Here is a 23,915-nt window from a genome sequence, read left to right as displayed (position 1 = left end):
GGATGTGATGTTATTCAAGCAGAAGCAGATGCTGACGTTGAAATTGCAAAGGCAGCCATCAGTTTGTCTGTTTTTAGATCAACAAGCCTTATTGGAGAAGACACAGATCTTCTTGTTTTCTTGCTGTTTCATACAGATGTTTCCAAATCTGCTGCACTCTATTTCCGCTACTTCTATTAGATTGAGGTTCTCAAATAGGTGCTTAGTGGAGCAGTTTTCAAAGACCTATTGTTTCTGCATGCCTTTACAGGATGTGATTCAGAGTTACAACAAATCATCAAAAGAGAAAAAACAATGATAGACTGTTCAAAAGTATTTTCTCAACCAAAACAAACGCAGGATGTTGTGGAAACCAATGGTTCTAAGGCAATGATATCATTGTCCAATGGAGATCAGAAGGACTCGCTAGCGTCGGTTAGATACAATATGCTCGGCAAAAAAGTTGCAAGGGCAAAGATCTTCATCAAGCTAGAACGACTCCCTCCAACTGACTCTGCCTATAGATTTCATTCTCTGCGGACATACTACCAGATTATGGAATGGATGAGGTGTAGTAATGAAACGGCACCATCTGAATGGGGATGGAAGGTAAAAAGAGACAAACTTGTTCCTGTGATGACTGATAAAAGTGCTGCTTCAGATGAACTGATTCAGATGATTCATTGCAATTGTTTGGAAGGATGCATTACCCTAAGGTGCACCGGCAGAAAGCATGAACTAGAATGTACCAGTGCATGTGGACATTGCCAAGATGGCAACTGTCACAATATGAAAAGAGCTACAGTCATAGATGATGAGGATGAGGAGGAAGAAGTGTGAAAACTTTGCAGAAATACTGACTTTTATGAATGGGGGTGGAGTAGGTGTAACCATAGATATGGTATAAATGGGGGAATTCACATCACTTGCAACAATTCCATGTGAAAGATTGATCTTGAAAACGTGGGTAAAAATGCAAGATTTATGGGTTCATCATGAAAATTGGTGGAGTTAGTGCTTTAAAACATAATGGAAAATGACTCGTAAGTCAAAAATATTGAACCTCAAAATTTACAACTTTCCCATGCTCGAATCTTGTCCAACTTTTAGTATGATATATAGTAACCCCAACCTGGCATAAGACCGCAAAAAAAATAAGATATTGCAATTTTTTTGTATCATTTCGTATTTTGACTGGACTAACAATAGTGGTTTTTAGGGAATGTTTTTCCCGCCTTCCCTAAACTGGGATCTTGTATTCATTTCCCCTTTTAGAAACATATTTTTGACGTTATTGTACTTTCAATTTTGTTGCGATAATTAAATCGTGATTCTTCAAGTTTTGAACTCCCTTTCTTCCTCAGTCTAAAAGGATTTTTTCTTCCCCGATAAGGGAGCATAGATTGTTATTTCTCCTTCGTTAGAGGACATTACTCAATGATGCTCAAATAATCCCGCCAAGGATACAAGTGAACATTATAGCTAGACGTAAAAGGAATCAATGTCAACAACCCTCAACTCGTTTACGTTGAAGGGAGTTAAAAAAAAAGAAAAACGTCATCTAACTGGTCGGAAGGATCCAAGCTAAGCTATCCAAAGGTTTTGCATATAAAAGTTACAATTTCATAGTCAGTGTTCACTTTGCAAATTTTCGAACCTTCACGATTCTTTTCAGTTACGGGGAGCGAATTCCACACTGAATTATTGCAAAAACTGTATTGTAGGTCTTGTCACAAGTTTGTTCATCCTGATTTGTCACAATAATGATATATCTTTATGTTTAAATGTTGATTGTCAACCTTATCTTAAAAAAAAATGTTCTTCTATCGAAAATATAAATTTGAATGTTGTATTACGTCATTACATTATTGAACCTTGAATTATTGTATTTGATATTTAGTATCATTCTGTGATTAATCAGATTGTGTTTTAAAATTTAATTGATATTTAACTTTTTAAAGCGTGCTGTATTTTTTCAAAATATTTCTCTCATAAAGATATCCAGGCGTTACTTTTGGCTAAAAGTGTTCGAATTGAAGCAACCATAGAAAAAGTAAATGAGGATAATATTTCTCTCGCCACAATAACTTCTGGTGTTGCAAATATAAAGAGATAGTTGTCAGATTGCGAAAATTTAGTTGATCAAATTTTAACAAAATGCACGAAAGATAAGCGGATCAGTATTTAGAAAGAATATCAAGTATTTACCCAACGAGCTCGTGAGACTATTGCAAAATTTGAATTGCAGAAAAATAATAGGGAAATTAATGTACAACCTGTCAAAAAAAAATTCTTGAAAATAAGTTTAGATTTAGATTGACCAGTTTTTAAGACAACCCTCCATCAAATATATTTAATTTTCGAACCTTTCTTAAACAGTTCAAATTTTACACCTCTTTAGAAGATGATGCTGATAAATTTCTGCTATGGAAGACTAAATTGGGTAAACAGGCATTCGAGTTAGTTTCAGAGCTCGACATTACGTCTGAAAACTTCCAGATAGCCTTTGGAATCTAGATGACATAAAAAATAAAAATTTTAACGAAATTCTTTGTTCCATAAAGCCCCTTGAAAACCTCATACAACTAAGGAAATACAAAGATCGTGTTAGGGAAAACTTGACCAAATTGGATGACTCTTTCAATGGAGATTTTTTGAAGAAGGTTCAATTTCTGGTAAGCTAGTCGCTCATATTATCTTTAGAAGGATTCCTGGTGAAATTCGTAAGGAGTTGATGTCTCGATCCAGGACAAGATGCCCATTACTTATGATGATAATACAAAGCATCCCAGAAATCATTGAAATTAATATGGCGATACCCTCATTAAAAAGCGGGAAATTAGTCCACAAAAACTACCCGCTTTTCTGAATAATAATAATAATAATAATAATAATAATAATAAATCGTGTAAATTGTGCAATAACATGGGATAGAGAGCAAAATTTGCTTTACGTTGAAAATCTGTGGTGGCAGAATTAAAAGAGTGTTAGAGCTTAATTTATGTAAAAATTGTTTAGTTTCATATAAAGAAAACGAACTGTTCAGGGATAAAGGGGTTTCCTTACCTGTGCATTGCATGTAGGGCTAACTCACGTTTTTCTGCAATGTGCCCCAAAATGATTAAACTCTTTGTGGGGAAATCTCGACGAATGTATTAGTTCAGTGTTGCAGTTATCTGTAAAGAGAGGAAAAGATCTCCCATATATTTAAATCATCTCATTCACACGAGTAGTCATTGTTCTTTTTTTTTTCTAGCTCTGTGTATGAGAAACTAGGTTATCAAGAGTATGTGAACTCGAAACCTATTAACGTGCATATTAGTACATTTATAGGCACTAAAAATATAAAGCTTCATCAGAAGTTTCCCTGAAATAAAAATCCCGAAAAACATTTTACTTTAGCACGTTTATTCACTGATGCACTGAATCTTAAATTCGTAATTCCTCACTTCGATGAGTTCATAACTAATATTAATGAGGCAGAATTTCGCCTTAGTCCAGGAGTTACTGACCTTAAACCAACCCACTTAAGACCACAGAATTTTAAGAAAAATAAGAAGCCACGTGGTTCCTCTTCCTTCACCAATTCCATTTGTGGTCTTCCGAAATGCTTGAATTACCTTATCGGGAAAAAATTGAATCCGATCCATTCATATCCTGATCCATGGGGACTTTTCTTTTAGGAATTATCCGTGGAGAGAGGAATTGAGAATTTTTTTCTCTTAATTCTATCGTAATTGACGGAGAGTCTAAATTTTCTTCCTATGATAAAGAAAAAATGAATGCATTTAAAGAAATCATTGTTTTGAATGAGAGAAGATATGTTGATCTACTCTGGAAGGAAAATAAAATATCCCAGGTGGAATCAAATTATGTCCTTTTTTGAGGATTATGGAGAGGGCGACTGGCACTTTTGAAGATTACATAAATGTTTTCCATGAGTACGAAAAGATGCGTATTATTAAATCCATGGTTGTATCAGGAAAAAGACTTTGGGAAATATGTTTGGATCACTCATCGTCCTATAATAAAACAAGCTTCAGGAGTCACCACAAAGATCTGCCCCGTCTTCGATTGTTTGTTCAAAAAGTAGGGGGGGGGGAGACATTTTCGCCAAATGATGCCACTTACGCTGGTATCAGTGACAGCCAAATTATTGGACTTGTTGATAGCGTTTAAAAAAATTACCATGTAATCTTGAGTGATCTTATATAGGCCTTTTTGCAGATCCGTTTGAGGACCGAAAAGGACAAAAGTAGGTTTTCTTTCTTTTTGAAGGAAGACGATCGGTTGTGTACCTTCAGATATAAATCTATTATTCTTGGCTTCAATGCCAGCCTACTAATTTGAGTTTTATACTCAAGTATCATGCAGAACAGTTTCTTTGTAAAGAAAATTCATTCAGTGTTGCCCAACAATTTTTACATCGATAACCTGATTAAGACCAGTAGCGATTTAGAGTTATGTAGGTCCATTTATCATTCCAGAAGAATCCGGCTGAAGGAAGCTAGGTTTGAAATACAATCTATAACACCAACAATGAGATTTTGTAGGAGAAAATGATTAAGCATGGGAGCGCTTTCCTTCCTCTCCATGAGTCTGAAAGGATCTTGGGATACTTGTATCACCCTGAGAAGTATTCAGTGAGTCTTGCACCCACCTAAGTGCAGTCTTTTAGCACAGTTTTTTAAGTTCTGTTTTAGGAAAATCTTTAAGAAACAGAAACCATATAGTTCGCCTTCCTTCACCAATTCTATTTGTGGTCTTCCAAAATGCTCGAATCATCTCATAGAAGGGGCACTGAAGCCGGTCGATTCATATTCTGATGTCAAAAATAAGTGCAGTCTTTTAGCATAGTTTTCTATGGTTTATGATCCTTTGTCCTTATTTCTTCCCATCGTTATTTGAGAAAAAATTCTAATTAGTAAACTTTGGGAGTTGAAGTTGTCTTGGAATGAGGAGGTTTCAGGAGAGGTCCTCGATACTTGGAGGGTACTGATTGTAGAATTATATGGGTTGATTGAGGTAGAGTTCCCTAGCAAAGCCTTGTGCAAAGGTATTCTCATGGAATTTCTGTGATTTTATGAAGCCTCGAAAGAGGTTTATTGCTTCTCCCTGTATGCAAAGCTGGGGATAAAATGTCTTCTAATCTTTGCAAAATCTAGTGTAGCCCCTCTTAAAAGGAAGATTCTTCGTACCTTGGAACTTATGGCAATCAATTTTGCCCTTATGGTTATTTCCAGTGTCTTGAAATCTTTGAAGCCTATCGACATTCAATCCTTGTATATCGTTTCTGATGTTCAAGTAGCTTTATCTTGGGTTCTGAATGAAGAGTTAACCAAAGGAAATCCTTTTATCGAAAACTGAATAAAGGATGTCAGAAAAATGTTAGAGATAATTAAAGTTGATGGAATTTCACCTCAATTTAAATAGATTCCTTCTTTGGAAAACCCTGCTGATCTTCTTACTAGATGTCGCTCTTTTACTAAATTCAGACAAGTCTATGATTTATGGGTATATGGCCCTGATTGAGTATGTTGCTTCGGCATGGAGTGGCCGATTGCTCCGTTACGGACATGAATAAATTGTTTCCTGCTTATTTACTGATGATTCTACAGCAGACAGGAATATTTTACTTTTTGATATTTCAAATTTCTCATCATTGACAAAGGTAATCAATGTTCTGGAGAATATCTTGCTGTTTGTCGAGAAGTTGAAACATCGACAAGCTGATATTGTTGATAGAGCAAAATTAATGTTCCTTCTTCTATGCAGAGGATGGAATTCCCCTGTGAATTGCAATATCTAAACGAACCGTCTGGAAGGAATTTTCCACCTACAGTTACTACCCTTGGACTGTTTATTGACAGTAAAGTTTTGTTAAGAACTAAGGTAGGATTCAGAGTTCTGATGTCCAGTCTTATGCCATCAAACATCATATTTTGTTGGGAAAACGTCATAATTAAACCGAATTTGTGATCATGAAAGATTGTTGCCATCTCAGAACAAGTTCGACATTGGCTAAGTTGGGATTTATGGGATCTTGGATTCCTCAGGAAAGACAGTCGATAAAATGTGTTCTTCGTCATTGTATTGTTAATAGAAATATTAATTCTTTGCCATTCGAGGCTCTAACAGGCTTTGTTGCCTGCACATAGAGCGAATTTTATTCATCTATTCCAGCAGGTTTGGGTTAATTTTACAGGACAGGTTTGGGTAAAGACAAATGAAGAAGAAGCCAAAATGTACATCTTACTATTTACATGTATGAGTCTCATAGCAATGTACTTAGAATGGTTGCCTGACATGAGCACTTGGTCATTCCTGCTGACATTTGTCCAATTTACAAACCTATTCAGTGTACCTTCTGATGTATATTCAGATAATGCCAAGACGTTCTGGGCAGCAGGTATTATAATGTCTGAAGTACTTTTTTTTTTTTGACAAATCAAAAGACACAATTCAGATCAACTTTGGTCATCCATATCACCATTCCCCTTTTTCTGCATGGCATGGAGATGCGAGGAATGTATGATGCAAACCGTTAAATGATGTTTAAACAAATTAATTTGAAGGAAGAAATTTGAGTATTTCAACATCCTAACAATTGTTTCTGACGCGAAGAATGCTGTTAATATCAGACCTCTCACCTATGGTAATTCTGCTGAAGAGGGATTGAACATTCTGACTCTCAATCATTTCCTACATACCCCACGGTTGATATTGGGAAACTAGGAGGTCGATGAGCTGTGTGCTGACCCTTCAAGTAGGGTGCAAGTATTAAAATCTCTGCAGGAGAGGAATTTGTGAAGAAATTCCACAAAGTTTGGTAAAACGAATATCTTCTCTCTTTTGAGGAGAGAGATAGAAATAGGATAAATGTTACTGAAATAATATCAGTCTGTGATGTTCTAGTGAAATTGCCAAACCGGACCTGGCCATTCTGCAACCTTGCTAAAGTTCTTCATCTTATTCCTGAGAAAGTTGAATAAGTTCATTGCAGGTGTATATCAAGGAATGGTTATGAATAAATTCATTCTCTAAGACATTTTTACCCCTTGGATGTTTCCTCTGCGGATCATGCATGAACTGAATTTGAAGAAGGGGCTTTTATTTCTGTCCTACTTGTTCTGTTAAAAATGACGGTTTGCTTTGTCCAAATTGTAAGGCTCAGGGTATTCTTCTACTAATGCTGATATGTTAAGCACCCGTATTAATCTTCCCTTGTCTTATTAGGAAAAATAAAGATATACCTAGAGACAAAAAAATAATAGAACAATTGGATATTTATTACTAATTACAAAGTTGTAACAATTAATTACTTGATTCTCTTATAACCTTGAGTTAAATTTTAGTGAAACAATTAGATATTCATTATTTGTTACAAAAGCTGTAAATTAATTCAGAAAAGAAAAGAGATAATGTTAATATTCTTGAAATATGTAGTATTCTTGGCTTTAGTCCATCATCCAGCGTTGCCGTAGCCGAGATTGAACTCACTACACAAGTTTGCAGTGTAATTCGAATTCTGTAGGTAACTTAATACTTGATGCTTCGCTAGGGCTATCAAGGGTATTTTTTTATCGTGACACCATCACTAGACGGGGTGCCTACCACGGCTTAAAAGAGTCCCATCTACTCTTGAGAGAAGGATAGCCTGTGCCAGTTTCTCAACCTGGTATTTTACCTCATGGTATATATGGCACAATCATGTTGACACACCGGTTTTCGCCAGATCACTGAAGTTAAGCAACGTTGAGCCTGGCCAGTACCAGAGTGGTGACCATTTGGGAAGGCGAGGTGCTGTATGTACCACAAGGTAAAATACCAGGTTGTTGGCTTTAGTGGCATCACTAAATTGAAGTATTTATTAAAATTGAAATGAGAACCTTAGAAGTTAAACTTGACTTGTAAATTGACATATGAGGAGGCATCCTGTTCAAGTTTTTTTCATATAAAAAAAGTACTTCTGCAGTTTAAAGTTTGTTTTTCCGTGTGTGTCATTTAGCAACGTCCGGTGAATGATAAGCGAACAAAAAGAGACGCGAGCGAGCAGATGGTAAAGGAAAAAAAAGAAAGGAAAGAAAAGAGTTTAAAAAGAAAAGAAAAGAAAGGGCAGCCCCCAACATAGTATAAACACCTTTAACCTCCCCATATTAAGAACAGCTTTCGGAATAAACACCTCCAAACCTCGAAAGCTGTTTTTAACATGGGGAGGTTGGGGGTGTTTATTCCGAAAGCCGTTTTTAACATGGAGGGTTTATTCCGAAAGCCGTTCTTAACATGTCGAGGTTGGGGGTGTTTATACTACGCTGGGAAAGGTCGTAAAAAATGTACCAAAATAACTTTCTATACACAAACAAAACAAAAAATATATTTGTTTATTAATTTAAAGAAACAAAACTTTCATTCACCCCCTCAAAAAAAAACAAAAAAAAACGAAAAAAACACAGCTCCCATAAAAAATAAATAAAACAGTAAAATTTATGAAACTATTACGGTAAGTTGTTTGTTTTATTTTCTTTATTTTTTGTTCGCCTTTTATTGACTTCCGTTTGCTTGGTATAATCCGGCGGTTGTCATCATCCGTTGAGCGAGATTATCGGAAAAACAGGCTTTAAACTGCAGAAGTACCAAAAAAGTAATGAATATTCATTACTTTTTGCTCCTTTTGAGGGAACTGTGTCGTGAATTCGCATGTTAACACTTGCAATTGCATGGTGGTTGTTTATTTTAAACTAGGAGGTCAATGAGCTATTTTTAGACAAACCTCGTAGACGAGATTTCGTTGGAGACTTTGTTTTTCGCGCCAAACTCAAAGTAAGGGAAATATCAGCTCCTGTAAAAATTTCACCACAACCACACGTGTCGAATTGTATCGAATTATATCCAATTATTAGAGAATGTTTTTTTTTCCGATTTATTCAGATGCAGAAAGGCATTAAGGAACTCAATGTCTCTGCAGTTATTCCCTAAAATGGGATATTGTATTAATTTTTCCCTTTGGAAACATATTTTGACTGTATTGTACTTTCAACTTTGTTGCGATAATTAAATCGTGACTCTTCAAGTGTTGAACTCTCTTCCTTCCTAGATCGAGTAGGATTGTTTTTCTCCCTCGATAAGGGAGCATGGATTGTTATTTCTCCTTCGTTGGGGAACATTACTCAATGATGTTGAAATAACCCCGCCACGGATACAATTGAACATTTTAGCTTCCTGCAAAAGGAATCGATGTCAGCAATCCTCAAATTACCGACGTTGAAACGTACTAAAAAATATCTGCCTTACAGATCAGAAGGATTCCAGATAAACTTGCCAAAGTTTTTGTATACACACATCCTTAAAGTTACAACTTCAAGTTAAGTGTTCACTTTGCGAATTTTCGAGCCTTCACAACCCCTTTCAGTTGATGGACCGAATCCCCACATTTTTTAACTATACCTTTTTGTTACGAAATTATTTTTTTTACAAAAACATTTTTTGATTTAGAAATTGATATTGAACTTTCATCGTCACAATATTATTTAATCATTAAAGTATTAATTGGATGCAGAATATAAAAATTTGTTGTTACTGGAGTGTCGCTGTAATCTCTGAAAATCATTGTATTTTTAAAAATCCAAAATTATCAAATTACTTTCTATTCAATAGTTTAAAGGCTTCCGAATTTCTTTTCTTAATTTCAAGGAACCCATAAAGTGATTTTACGAACTCATGAAGTAGTTTTATTCAATTATCAACAAATAATTAAATTGGGTGTCTTGTTCGCGTGAAACAGAAATGCATTCTGGTTGATTTAATTACGTAATTAAGTTGTTTTTTTTAAATAAATAGTATTTCGAATTCCCTTCTAATTTCCAAGTAATCTTACTCAATTATCAACAAAAGATTAAAATGAATGCTTTGTTTAGGAAAAAAATCAAAATGAATTCTGGTTAATTTAATTTCATATTTTTAATAGGATTCTTTTTATGTTTCAGTATTCTTAAAATGAGGAGTCGTCATTTGAATTATTTCAATTATCCAGACTATTATTCTCAGCTTCAGTTTTACTCTCACAACGTTTCGGTCCATGTAGGAGGTTACATAGGCTGAAACGTTGTGAGAATACCATCCAAGATGAGAACAATAGTGTGAATAATCGAAATAATACAAGATCGTTTTTTAATTTTGTTTATATTTTACGCTATTGCATTATTTTAAAAAAAAAGGAAATTAAACAAAAAATGAAATCAAAGACCATCAGGCAACGTTTGATAATTAAATTATGAATTGAACCAAATCGTTATAAAACTATTAGCAAGTTGTCAAGATAATGTTACAGTAATATAGTGACTATGTGTAAGTATTTTCGAAGCTTTCAATATTTTAATACGAGATGACTTTTAAGGACAGAAACATAACATCTACTATACGCATGCAAATGAAAGGCGCAAATGAACATAAGATGATGGCGTGTATTATATGTGCAAATGCAAAGCGAGGAAAGTAAGAGGACGACAGATATTATGCGTGTGCATAGAAGGTTTGCTTATTCCTATAGTTATGAAATACATCTTAGACGTCGTGCTCCCGTTTATTCTGTTGAACCTCATGAAACCACAACTCCTCACTTACTACAGATGTTCCGCTAGTGGAATAGAATGGATCACTATGGTATTTCGGCCACCAGTTCTTTTTAGGAATATGTTCACGCCGGTTTGGGTGTTTTAGGGTGTTTTGTAACGAGATAAGTATTTTTGGGATGAGCCGGATTCATAGAAATATTTTTAGTGAAAAGGTTTTGCAGGTTTTAAAATCAAATGTGTGAATAACAGGAGACATTGTCACACGGTAATCAAAACAAAATAATGAGTTAAAAAGGCGTATATTTAAAAAAAACAAAAAACGAGAGATACTTTATATATTATTTAAAATGGAAACCACAGCAATAGGAAAACATAGAATACTTTTAGAGTTCTCGTAAAAACAAGGGGTTCATTAGCTTAGACATTAGAGAAAATATGGATCGATTAATTAAGAGCCGTGAATTTCAGGGGCAAGGTAAATTGCTATCAAAACTTCTCTATTCATTTTATAAATTATAATTCATTGAAAGTTGTTTATAAGAGCCAATGTTCATTTGTTTTTATATTAATAAGATAGATTTGTAGACGATAATGAGACCATGAGTTGTGTGTGTCTGTGTGTTTGTTAATGTTTTTGTGCGTGTGAGTGAAGAGATATGGTCGAGGAAAGTGCCCCCAATAGGGTGCCTAGCGACAATGATCCGCAAATTCGGGTCAACTGGGCTCCACTGGTTTATTGAATAAAAATTTCGCTTTTTAGAAGATTTAGGTAGTTTTCAGAATGACCATTTCAAATCAACTCAGGGAGTTTTCTGATTGGTCCAAAATATAATTATTTGTTTTTATTTAAGATAGTGTGTGCGCAGACGACATGCGTACAAACGCAATAGTGTATTTTGATTTCGTACGTCGATGTGTAAATATCGACTGCTACACATCACCATCATCGGGGCATATACTTAAAACCTAGCAGTTCAAATACCTTTTCATTGGTGTCGTACCCGGTGTACTGTACCTGTATTTAAAGAAAATATCCATTTGAAAATACATAAAAATACTTTAATGGCAATTTATTCAGGTTTGATATTTTAGTGCCTTTATCTGGGTGCCACATGTGGATTGTGTCGTGGCTGCAAAATTGTTGCCTTCTTCTTCTTAGTTGGAAACGTCAGTGGGATGAATTAATGATTACGAAAGATGTTAAGTATTTAGAATATTTCATCTGTTTCTGTTCATTAAGTGTCAAAAATCGTTTTTTCTTTTGATCACGCGTTCCTCTTAGAGGCTCAGTTATCATTTCGTTAGGCAGGTAGTCACAAGTTATGTGAGAAGATCCTGCTTTCACGGATTTTAAAAGGATTTCAGTTACGGTTTCTTTTTAAAAAAATTAAACTCACAAATAAATTCAAGAATACCTTTGTTGTCTTTTTTTTAATTCTACAGCCTCAAGAATTTCGCAGCCGCTGGTTTAGATCATCCTACGCCATTTTGTATTCATTTACATCATAGTTACGTCACCAAATGCACTTTAATTTTTTGGGCATGATTATATTTTTAGAAATACGTGTTTCCGGAATTTATTGTGAACGTTCGCTAGTCCCCATCGGCTATTCTCATAATTTAATTTTAAAATGTTTATAGGGTGAGTTTTTTTTTTAAATTTTAACTGCAGGATTAAAGTTTAAAACTATGTCTTCGAAACAAAAAGCAATATTTTAATTAAAATTGTTATTTCAAAGTTTCGTTTTTTTTTTTTTTTTTTTTTAATTCCAACGTTAGTAATAGAGTAGAAGTTGCTTTTCTAAATTGCAGGTTTAGGGTTTAATCAGGGTTTAGGTGGAATTTCAGGCTTATGCACTAGTGCAGAGTAGAAGAGATTCTATTTCAAAGATCAACGGAACCGATCAGTCGACAGACAGACAGACAGACAGGAATGCGTGGATTAATCTAAAATAAGATGCGACTATTTAACCTGCACGTTTAACGACGGAAACGTTATTTGAAATTGAAACATGACATATCGACCAACAGACAGAATTTTCCATGTAATGTGGGATTACATTTAAAGAGTGTTCAGTGTATGGAAAATATACAGGTACATATATTCTCGGCCAGAACTTAATTTTAATTTTTTAAAATTATTATTATTATTATTTTTTTTTTTATTTATTTATTTTTTTTTTTACACACTAGGAGTTTTCCGCACAGGTTATCAACATATATTACTAACTGATTATAACCGGCGGTGTTCCCAAGAGTTTTTTAGTCAACAAATCTCCTCGGATTTCCAGTAATTTCCACCTCTTTCAATAACTTTTGCAAATGACTTTGCGTTATCGTAATAGTCACTTACCATTGACTATTCACTGGCAATGGCCATTGGTTTTCTCTGTGATTTGGGTAAAAAAAGCCTTCTCAAGGTCCTAAGTTTTCCTTATACTTTTCCAGTGGATATCTGATTAGTACTCTCTCACTCTCTCTCCGATCTTTCCAACCTCCATAATCCTTCACAATTATTTTCTGTAGCTGATGCCCCTTTTTTGTGGGGGTACAGTTCTAACATTTCTAACAGTTTCACTTCATTTCATGCGACGTTCCTATATTTCCTACATTTAATGGGTTTTATCTATTTTAGCTTTAATGTAATTAGTTCTAATCGCATTGTTCTGTTCAGCTGTCAGTAGCGATTCCGTCTCTCTGTTTAAGCGTTCTTTTCTTAGCCATGCCCATGTGCTTTTGTGATTTTCTTTTCTTATTATTCCCATGAATCGTCCATGTAGCTGTTTCTTTGCGCATTTTCCTTTCCTTTTTGTTTCTGATTTTGCTATTTCCTATACTGTTCATTTTTATGGTATTAATTGCTACATTAATCAGTCGTTCTGTGTTGTGTATTATTCTACATCTTTTTTGTGCCTTCTCCACAGTCTTCTATTCTTACTCCTTCCTTTTTTCATGTAGATTCCAGCACTATTATGTTTCTGGTGTAGTGCACTGTATATGGTCATTAGTTGCCTCGTCTTTTGACTAAGATGCCTAAGATCTTCTTTGATCTAGCCTATGAATCTTTCAAAGTATTTCATTAGTAATACTGTCCAGGTGATCATTCCTTTAACTAGATTTCTACTATATAGTTTTGTTTCTAAGATTTTCATTGTGTGTCTCAGGTATTCTTTTCCAATGTTCCCTTTCATTTCTGTAGATCTGATGGTGTTTGCTTTCACATTATTATTATTATTATTATTATTATTATTATTATTATTATTTGTACTCACTAAGAGTACTCACGCAGGTCCTCGTCAGAGATTAATCGCAGACAACAACCGGTGGTGTTCCCTGGAGATTGGGTGACAATGTCTCCCCAGATTCCTAGTATTCTTCACCTCTTTTGATAACCTTTGCAAATAAATTTGTATGATCGCAACGGTCACTTGCCATTGACTTCTTGCTGCAACCGATCATTGGCTTTCACTAGAATTTGGGTGATAACAGGCCTCATCAAGGTCTCAGTCCTCTTTGAACTCATCCAGCGGAGGTCTAGTTAGAGCTTTCTCTCCTGAGTCTTTTCATCCTTTTTGGCACTTCTCGGCAATCTAGTGTGACGTTAATCGATGCCGACACAACATATTGCCGGGAGGTAGTTAGCTTACAATTTTGCAGTTTCGATTTTCTTGGTTTCATGTGAGGTTCCGTTATCTTTTTGTTATACTTCTATTGCAGTTTTTATATAAGCGGTTAAGATTTTTAGATTATGTCAGTTACTTTCCACATTCAAGTGTCTTCCTTAGGTGTTGTTGTGTTAGTATTTAGATAATTGAGGAGGAAGACACAGTAACGGTTAAATGAATATGTATTAACGAACACACATGAAAGAGATAATCGAGCTCACTGTTGGACTAGTGGTGATGACCATGCTCTTCGCGTGTCCGTCTCTGACTGAATTGGTAAACCGGTCGTCGTTACCCGGAAGTGACCTCATGAACGGAAGTAACGTCATGGAATAGCTCATTATTCCAGGCAGTAGGGGTGCGTCTCCATTATGATTTCAGCTACTTTCAGCATATCCATCTGTTGGATAATCTCAATCACCCCTTGATTCTGATTTTTCATCCATGGATATGTATTTCTACATGTTTCATATTCCTTTCAGTTCTCTATTATTATTATTATTATTATTATTATTATTATCATTATTATTATTATTATTATTATCATTATCATTACTACTACTACTACTACTACTACTACTACTACTACGTTTACCTTTATTATTATGTTTATCATCATTATTTTTATGAAAATTATTATTAAAAATATTGTTATCAAAATTATTATTATTATTATTATTATTAAAATTGTAATTAAATTATTTTTATTAAAATCATTATTATTATTATTAAACTAATTATAATTATAAATGTTTTTATTATTATTAAAATTATTATTATAAAAATGTTTTTATTATTAAAATCGTTATTAGTATTAAAATATTTTATTATCAATATTAGTATCATCATTAAAATTATTATTATTATTTAAATTATTATTATTATAAAAAATTATCATTATTTTAGAAATTATTATTGTGAAAATAATGATTCTTATTAAAATCATTATATTATTAAAATTATTATTATTAAAAATATTATTATTATTAAAATTATTATTATAAAAATTATTAAAATTATTATTATTAAAAATATTATCATTATTATTAAAATTATTATACTTATTATTAAAATTATTATTATTAAAATTATTAAAATTATTATTATTAAAATTATTATTATTATTATTATTATTTAAATTATTATTATTATTAAAATTATTATTATAAAAATTATTAAAATTATTATTATTAAAAATATTGTTATTAAAATTATCATCAGTATTAGAAAAATTATTATCATTATTAAAATCATTTTAATTATTAAAATTATTATTATTATTATTATTATTACTAAAATTATTAGAATTAAAATTATCATCAGTATTTTAAAGATTATTATTATTATTAATATTATTATTATTAAAATCATCATTATTTAAAGTATCATTAGTATTATTAAAATTATTATCAATATTAAAATCATTTTCATTATTAAAATTATTATTATTAAAATTTTCATCAGTATTTTAAAGAGTATTATTATTATTATTATTATCAAAATCATCATTATTTAAATTATCATTAGTATTATTAAAATTATTATCAATATCAAAATCATTTTCATTATTAAAATTATTATAATTAAAATTATCATCAGTATTTTTTAAATTATTATAATTATTATTAAAATCATCATTATTTAAATTATCATTAGTATTATTAAAATTTTTATTAGTAGTAGTATCTATATATAATATATATAACAGAAAAATAAGACGTTTTATGTTTATATGCACATCATAACATGATCGTTGTATAAGAAAAGCTGGTTATTAGTGTATCAATCTCTTATGGCTACGGTAAACAATTCCAAAGTTCATCATTTCAAATGAATTATTCCAAAATCAAATTATTTCATTCTGTCAACTAAAACACTACAGCTTGAAATGAACAACTTTAAAATAAATTGATATTCATTTTATTGATTTGAAGGAATGAGTAGATGGTAATGATTTTTTATAAATAATTTTACCAAGAATTCTTCATAAGTTTTGGTTTCGATTTCGATTATGGCTGAAGAAACTCAAATTATATATATATATATATATATATATATATATATATATATATATATATATATATATATATTTATTCATAAGCTTTTATTTCAGTTTCGAATTAAACTAATGCCCCCAGGTCATATGGATGTATATATATATATATATATATATATATATATATATATATATATATATATATATATATATATATATATATATATAAATCGAAACTTTATAACATATAAAAATCGATAAAACATTAACTCTATAATAATATATACGAACTATGCAAGAATTAAAATATCATGCTGAAGCATACTTTATGACCGGGCTTTGCCGGGCGTTCGTGCTAGCTTAGATAAATAGTTTTACAGTTTTAACGAAAAAGCTACAATAATATCAGAGCGCCTCCATTTACAGTGAATATCTATAGAATTCCAACATCAATATATTATATACGAATGAGTCCCCTGTGGAATTTCCACAGGTCCCGCTAATATGTTATTAAAAGAATATTTAAATACATGTCAAATTCTGTAAAATATTTTATTTGATAGTTCAGAAAATGATTTTATTTTCTATTTTCACCAATATTTCTGAATTAATTTTATTTCATCTATTGTTGTTCATAATCTGATCTGGTAACATCTCATCATGAGTTTATCTGGTTCCCGTGTAAAACATTCACAACAAGCACTTGTCTAGATGCAGTCAATGTAAATAATTCCATTTTTTATACTGTGTATCTAGAACTAAACGGAACTTTCATGGGCAAAGACTAAACACAATACCAAGGAACTCATTCCCAGCTGACTACAACATGGTCGTTTTCAAATCTAATGCAAACAAATTTTTGTCGAGCCATCCTCTTAAAACTTTAAATTATGCCCAGTTTCAACTATCGTATACAATGCTCAATGTATTGTCTCACCATCAACCTGAAAAGCTCAGTAACTTTTATCCTCGTGTGGCTTTTAGGCCTTCATAAGCGGTAATTCATTAGTATTATATATATATATATATATATATATATATATATATATATATATATATATATATACTCGGGTTTTTTTATTCAAAAGTAATGAACTAATGAATTCAACGAGGTTGTTAGATAGTGCTCAATAAAAAGAGCTGATAATACTTGTTTATTGTTATGTAAACATGGTCACATCCTGCTGCTACAAATAGCCACTTGTTTCAATCAAACAACAGATATCATCAGGCAGCGACTTGACTATTCAAAAGTTCAATGAATAATGGATTATTATTTTAGGTAGGAACTCTTGAAAAGTTGGAGTTAAAAAACTTAAAACACAGAACTTTAATTATAAGATGTAAAGAGGGAGGGGCAATTTAAATAAAGTTAAAAGATTATAATGGAGAGAGAGTGATTAAGAAGAGAAAAAAGAAATAGAGAAAGAAAATAGAGAGAGAAAAAAAATACAGATAAAAAAATATACATATAATATGGAGAAGAAAAAGAAAAAATATATAAATGGTTATTATAAAGAGAATAAGGACTAGAAGGGAAAAGAAAGAATGTTGAGATATAGTTAAAGAGAGAAAGAAAGAAAGTAAGAATTAATAGGAAGGGAATCTTAAAGAAGTTGCCAGTATATAGAAAAAGAAAAAAAATCTGCGTGTCAACCAATTTATGAACAATTATACAATTCAGTAATTAGACAACATTAATACAAATACAATCTAAGCGTTAGAAAGTTAACATGTCAAAAAAAGACAGCGAATGTATCCAACTGACATATTTATCATCTAACATACGTCCACGAGTAATATCAACGCAGTTCAAACATACGTCTACAATTAATTAAACCCTTTATACTAAATAATATAAGTTTAAAGCTTTCGCGTTTTTATTTTATTTATTTTATTTTTTTATTCAATTTTCACCCCAAACAAGGCACAGTGCCACTTTGAAGCAGGGGGCTACTATTAGGGAATTGATTAGCGGGGTCATTATGAAGGGAGAAGAGTAGAAAGATGTTTGTTAACATTACACTTGAACTTCTGCATATCATTGCAGTTGGGAAAGCAGAATCCCGGAAGGGAGTTCCAAAGACCCGCAGTTCTGGGAAAGAAACTATTGGAGTAAAAGGCTTTCTTGCACCTAGGGATCTCCACTGTAAAGGGATGAGACTTAGTAGCTTGTCGGGTTTGTCGGGGGTAGTTACGTCGGGGAGGTACAAGTGTTTGCAGTTCGTCAGAGCATTCACCATTAAAGTATTTGTAGAACAGGCAGAGGGATGCAACATCTCGTCGATGGGACAGAGGTTGAAGCCTAGATGACAGTTCAGGACCTATCAGGTTGGCGACTCTTTTTTGAACCCTGTCCAGGAGCGAGAGACAAGCAGCAGATGCACCAGCCCAGATGTGACAACAGTACTCCATACATGGGCGAATGGTTGCCTTATAGAGGTATAGGATACTGGCAGGCGTAAGTAGTTTTCTAGCACGGTAGAGGGATCCAACCTTCCTTGCAGCAGCCTTGGCAATGCTCTCAATGTATCTATTCCAGTTCATATTCCCTGTAAACGTTAGGCCGAGGAGTTTAAAAGAAGTACTTTCAGGCAATGTGCTATTGGTGGTAGAGAAGGTTTCTTGTAGTTATTGAAGGAAACAAGCTTAGTCTTAGCAGCATTGAATGAGACCAACCATTTTTGTCCCCATTCCACTACGGATTGGAGGTCATCCTCTAGTGTTTCTGCCATTTTCTTGGATATGTGTTCATTTGTTTTCCCCTCATATCTGTTATAGAGAGTGGTGTCATCGGCAAATATACCCATCTCCGAAACAATATTATATTAAATGAATATATAAGTAAAAGAAAAAATAATAATGAAAAAACAATGTTAAAATTAATAATAATAATAATAATAATAATAGTAATAAAAATAAAAATAAGAGTAATAATAATAATAATAATAATAATAATAATAATAATAATAATAAAAACAGAATAAAATTAATATTTATTATCTTTTTAATATAACATATTTAGCCATAAGAGGGGATTAAATAAATTAAATAGGACTAATAAATTATGAATAATAATCTACTAATATTTATGTATATAAAAAGAATACAATACATATATATATATACATCCACATACACACACATACACACATACATATACACACATACACACATACACACACACACACACACATATATATATATATATATATATACACACATATATATACATATACATACATGCATATAAATAAAGGTGTAACTCTATACTATTAAGTTGAAAGTTTAAGCTAGTTAAATATAAATATAAAGTCATATTAAATCACAAATTAATACATTCAAGACGGTATTACTAAAAACATAGATACAAGTACACTTACATATAAATATATAAATATATTCAGGCAAAACAAAGTAGTTAAATAGTAAAATACACATGTATATACCCACAGAGAACCAACATAATACAAATATACATATATATATATATAATTCTATGTATACACATACATACAAAACAATACACAAACATATGCACACAGTCATATACTAATATACAACAACGCACACACACATATATATACGCACACATATTTATGTATAATTCACATAAACCATATACATAGAAATACATATGAATACAAATTATTTGGCCAGAGTACAGATAGATGCATACACACATAAAAGCATACAAATGAACTGAATAAACACCACCAGGGGAGCACACAACAAAGGAGGGTATAGAAATGTATAAATCCAAGTACACACGGTCATAAAATAAACACATAGACACATACATATACACATAGACACACAGGTATATAAGATAGGGGAAATAAAGAATGAAATCAGGCGAGGAGAAAGTATATTAATAGTATTTTAATAAATTATAGAAATCAGTGACAATTTTAAATTTGTATAAATTTTATATCTAAACTAAATTACTTAAAAGATGGTTTTTATAATGTTTGCAATTAATTGAGTTTTCGTGCTTCTTATTTAATAATTTATCTCTTTCTCTAAAAGTAAGTATAAATAATTTCTCATAAAGACATAGGTAGCAAGGTGAGTTTAAAGATGAACAGGTTTTAGCTTTCTTTAAAATTTTCCAATTTACGATTGGGGAGTAACCTTGCTCTACTAGTTCATAGTAATATTTAGACAAGGAAGTTCTATTTTTGTACTCATTATTTTCAAAAGAGCACTTGTGACCGGTAAATCTTTCTTTAAAATTCTTATTTGTCATTCCTATGTAATATTTTTTTTCCATAGGATTTTCCTTAGTAGAAATAGTTGCTTGGTACAATACAGAAGTAATTTGACAATTTCCTTTAAGAGGGCATTTTGATTTAATTCTACAGTTACACCCTTCGGTAGCAATGGGTGTGCTATTTTTGTTTAATATTTTGTTATTATGTTTTTTAATTATTTTTTCAAGGTTTTCATTACAACTATAACTAAGTTTTATTGTATTTTTATTGAAAATTTTATGTAGTATGTTACTAATAGGGAAGTGTTTTTTAATTAAGTTTAAGAATTTAATTCCTAGATTTGTTTTAAGTTTCAGATTAAAAGGGGGATTGTACCACAGGATTTTTCTCTTACGGTTTCTATTTGTATTTGTGTTTGGGTGTGTTGGTTCTATGAACTCAATTTGCGTGTTTTTGGAACCACTATCCTTAAGGGCCCTGTTATAGAAATATTTATGTTTATTAAATGTTTCAAGATTGGAAGAATTGTCACTGATTCTTTTACTAATGGATTTGGGGATATGTCTAATGATAGATTTTGGGTGATTTGATAGGGGGTGTACATAAATTGGGTTTGAGTTATCCTTCCTATATGGTTGGTAGATGCCTTTCCTTAAATCAAAGTTCACACACACACACACACACACACACATATATATATATATATATATATATATATATATATATATATATATATATATATATATATATATAGTTCAAAGTTCACACACACACACACACACACACATATATATATATATATATATATATATATATATATATATATATATATAGTAAGTTATAAAATGTATATGGCGATTAAGTTACACAGAATATCCGTGTTTCATCAACGCTAGGATTCATCAGGCTTATGAATCCTAGCGTGGATGAATCACGGAATATTCTGTGTAGCTTAATCGCCATATATATTTTATAACTTACTACCTAGCTCTACCTATGTATTGAGCACTGTTGAAGTAAATACTTAAAGTTTACGCATAAATCTATACTTTCATATATTAATTTATGTGATTAAATGAAGTAGTCATATATATATATATATATATATATATATATATATATATATATATATATATATATATATATATATATATATATATACGGAGATGAGATTTGTTGGTTTTCATTGCAATGATGTTGAAGAAGAGCTTCGTTATCTTTCTTATGAGTTTACAATAACAAAAATAACTGCTTATGTCACAAACCGGACAACGACGGTTAATGCGGTTACACGATAATATCATGGGGTATGGAATGTTTTATTTCGGAAACCAGGCTATGATGATTAATGGAATTTTACAAGAATATTTACGAAACTGCGTTCGCGACGGGCATCCATAAATGCCAAAAACACCATTTTACTTTGATATTTACAGAAATAGATAGGATAGGAGCATATCTTTTTTAAGTTCATTACCTTTTTTCCCATGCAACGCCGGGTATCACACTAGCCCCGATAGTATTTTATAAACTGTTATATCAGTATTCGTTCGATTGCCTAGAAAACCTATACTTAGATGAAAACGTTTTCATGGGTCACTTTTCGGTTTGTCTTTGGAATAATTTCTAAAATTCACGGTTCTCTTGTCTATAATTATCAACCGAAGCAGCAAATTCATGTTCATTCGAAGAAAGTAATTGCTTTAAAAACGAATAGAGACCATATGAAATAGCGATTGCATGTCTTGAAAGAAATCGATATGGCGTTTCGTAAACTGGTTCTCTTTTCTGGAACGCCGATTGCATTAAACTAAGAAGCGGGAAACGGTCTGGCGGGGTGCGGATGGTGTTTTTCAAAGCAATATGGTTTTTCAGCGCGTCTGTCTAGTACGTCTGTGGTAATTCCTGAAAACAACACTTCGTTAGAAGTTTTTCATAAGAGAACGTGACGAGTAATATTTCTCTTTTTGTTTCTAATTCCTGTGTTTTCGAGACCAAATTCACGGTGTTCGTAACAGGATTAATGCTGCTCTGAAAAAAAAATATCACTTCTTCAGTCAAAGTGGATGGTTGCGCCATCTTGAGCAGGAGCAAAGATGAAAATAACTCTTTTTTTAAAGATAAATCCTCGCATTCTCTATGGGGAAGGTTGATGTTGACAGCATCTGATGCTTCGATTTGAAACTGCATTTTGGTCGCTAAGGAGATGACAATTCTGAAGTGGATGCTAACTTTGTCGGTTTCATAGCACCAAATTCACTGTCGGTGTTGGCAACCTGAACTTGATTCCCCATAATGTACGTCACAATCTACCTTAGATTCATTAGAGCCGAAATGCCCTCGGCTTGACAGACAGCACACCAATAACGATAGACACACATAAACTATTAATCATAGCGATAGCCTATACATACGGCTCACCAAACGCATGTATATAGTTCGTAATGATCTCTCACTAACAAAAGAAACACGTGAATAAACACACATATACAACGTCGGGTGGTGAAGATGACTGTGGCTAAGTGGTTAACAATGCGAGCTGATAACTTTGGGTGTGCCAAGGTCGAGTCCAGTTCGTTCCACAGAAACACATTCACTCAAGGATGTTGACAACCTTAACGTGATCTTCCCCCGTAAGTGTCTGATGTCTTTCTAGTAAGAATTCTAACAAGAAAGATATCGGGGTAAACGAATGCAACAATAATCATCTGATTCAGACAGATATCTATGAATGATACTCAATAATTAGCAGCGGCTAACAGTACAATTAATAATGTTTATTTTTAAACACATAAAATATTTCCGCTACTAATTTTGGATCTCCACAGTAATTTTTTTGTGGAATCTCTATTCTAACAGCAGCAGTAGCAACAGCAGCAGCAGCGGAAGCAGTACTAGTAACAGTAGTAGTAGCAACCATAACAGGAGCAGAGAGGTGGCAGTAGCTAAGTGGTTAACGACGCGGACTGAAAACCATGCAAGTTTGAATCCAATTCAACCTACAGAAACTCATCAACCTGGGTATGTTGGAAACCTCCACACAGTCTTTTCGTACGTACCTGATATCTTCATGGAAAGAGATCTAACTAAAAAGACAAGGAAACGAATGCCAACAACAATCACTTGATTCATACAAAATGAATGAATGGGTATGGTAAAATAATTTTTCGTATCCGACATTCTACTCTAAACTGAAAACATTTACGAACTGGTCTCAAGCCACAAACATGTCACCATGTTATATTAAAAAAGTATGTTAGAACAAATAAATCCGTATGGATACGGAGGTGTCAGTGGCGAAATGGTTAACAACACAGACTGACAATCTGGATGTGCCAAGTTCAAACCACAGAAAAACGTTTATTTAAAAATGTTGGCAACCTTCACGTGATCCTTCCCACAATTACCCGATGTCTTTCTAAAGAGAACTTTAACTAGAAAAAAAATGGGGAAACGTATGCAAACAATGGAATCGTCTGATTCATTCGAA

The sequence above is a fragment of the Euprymna scolopes genome, chromosome 13 (genome assembly GCF_053919585.1).
Source record: "Euprymna scolopes isolate OS-2025 chromosome 13, ASM5391958v1, whole genome shotgun sequence".
Lineage (NCBI taxonomy): Eukaryota > Metazoa > Mollusca > Cephalopoda > Sepiida > Sepiolidae > Euprymna > Euprymna scolopes.
This window is presented reverse-complemented; position numbering follows the sequence as displayed.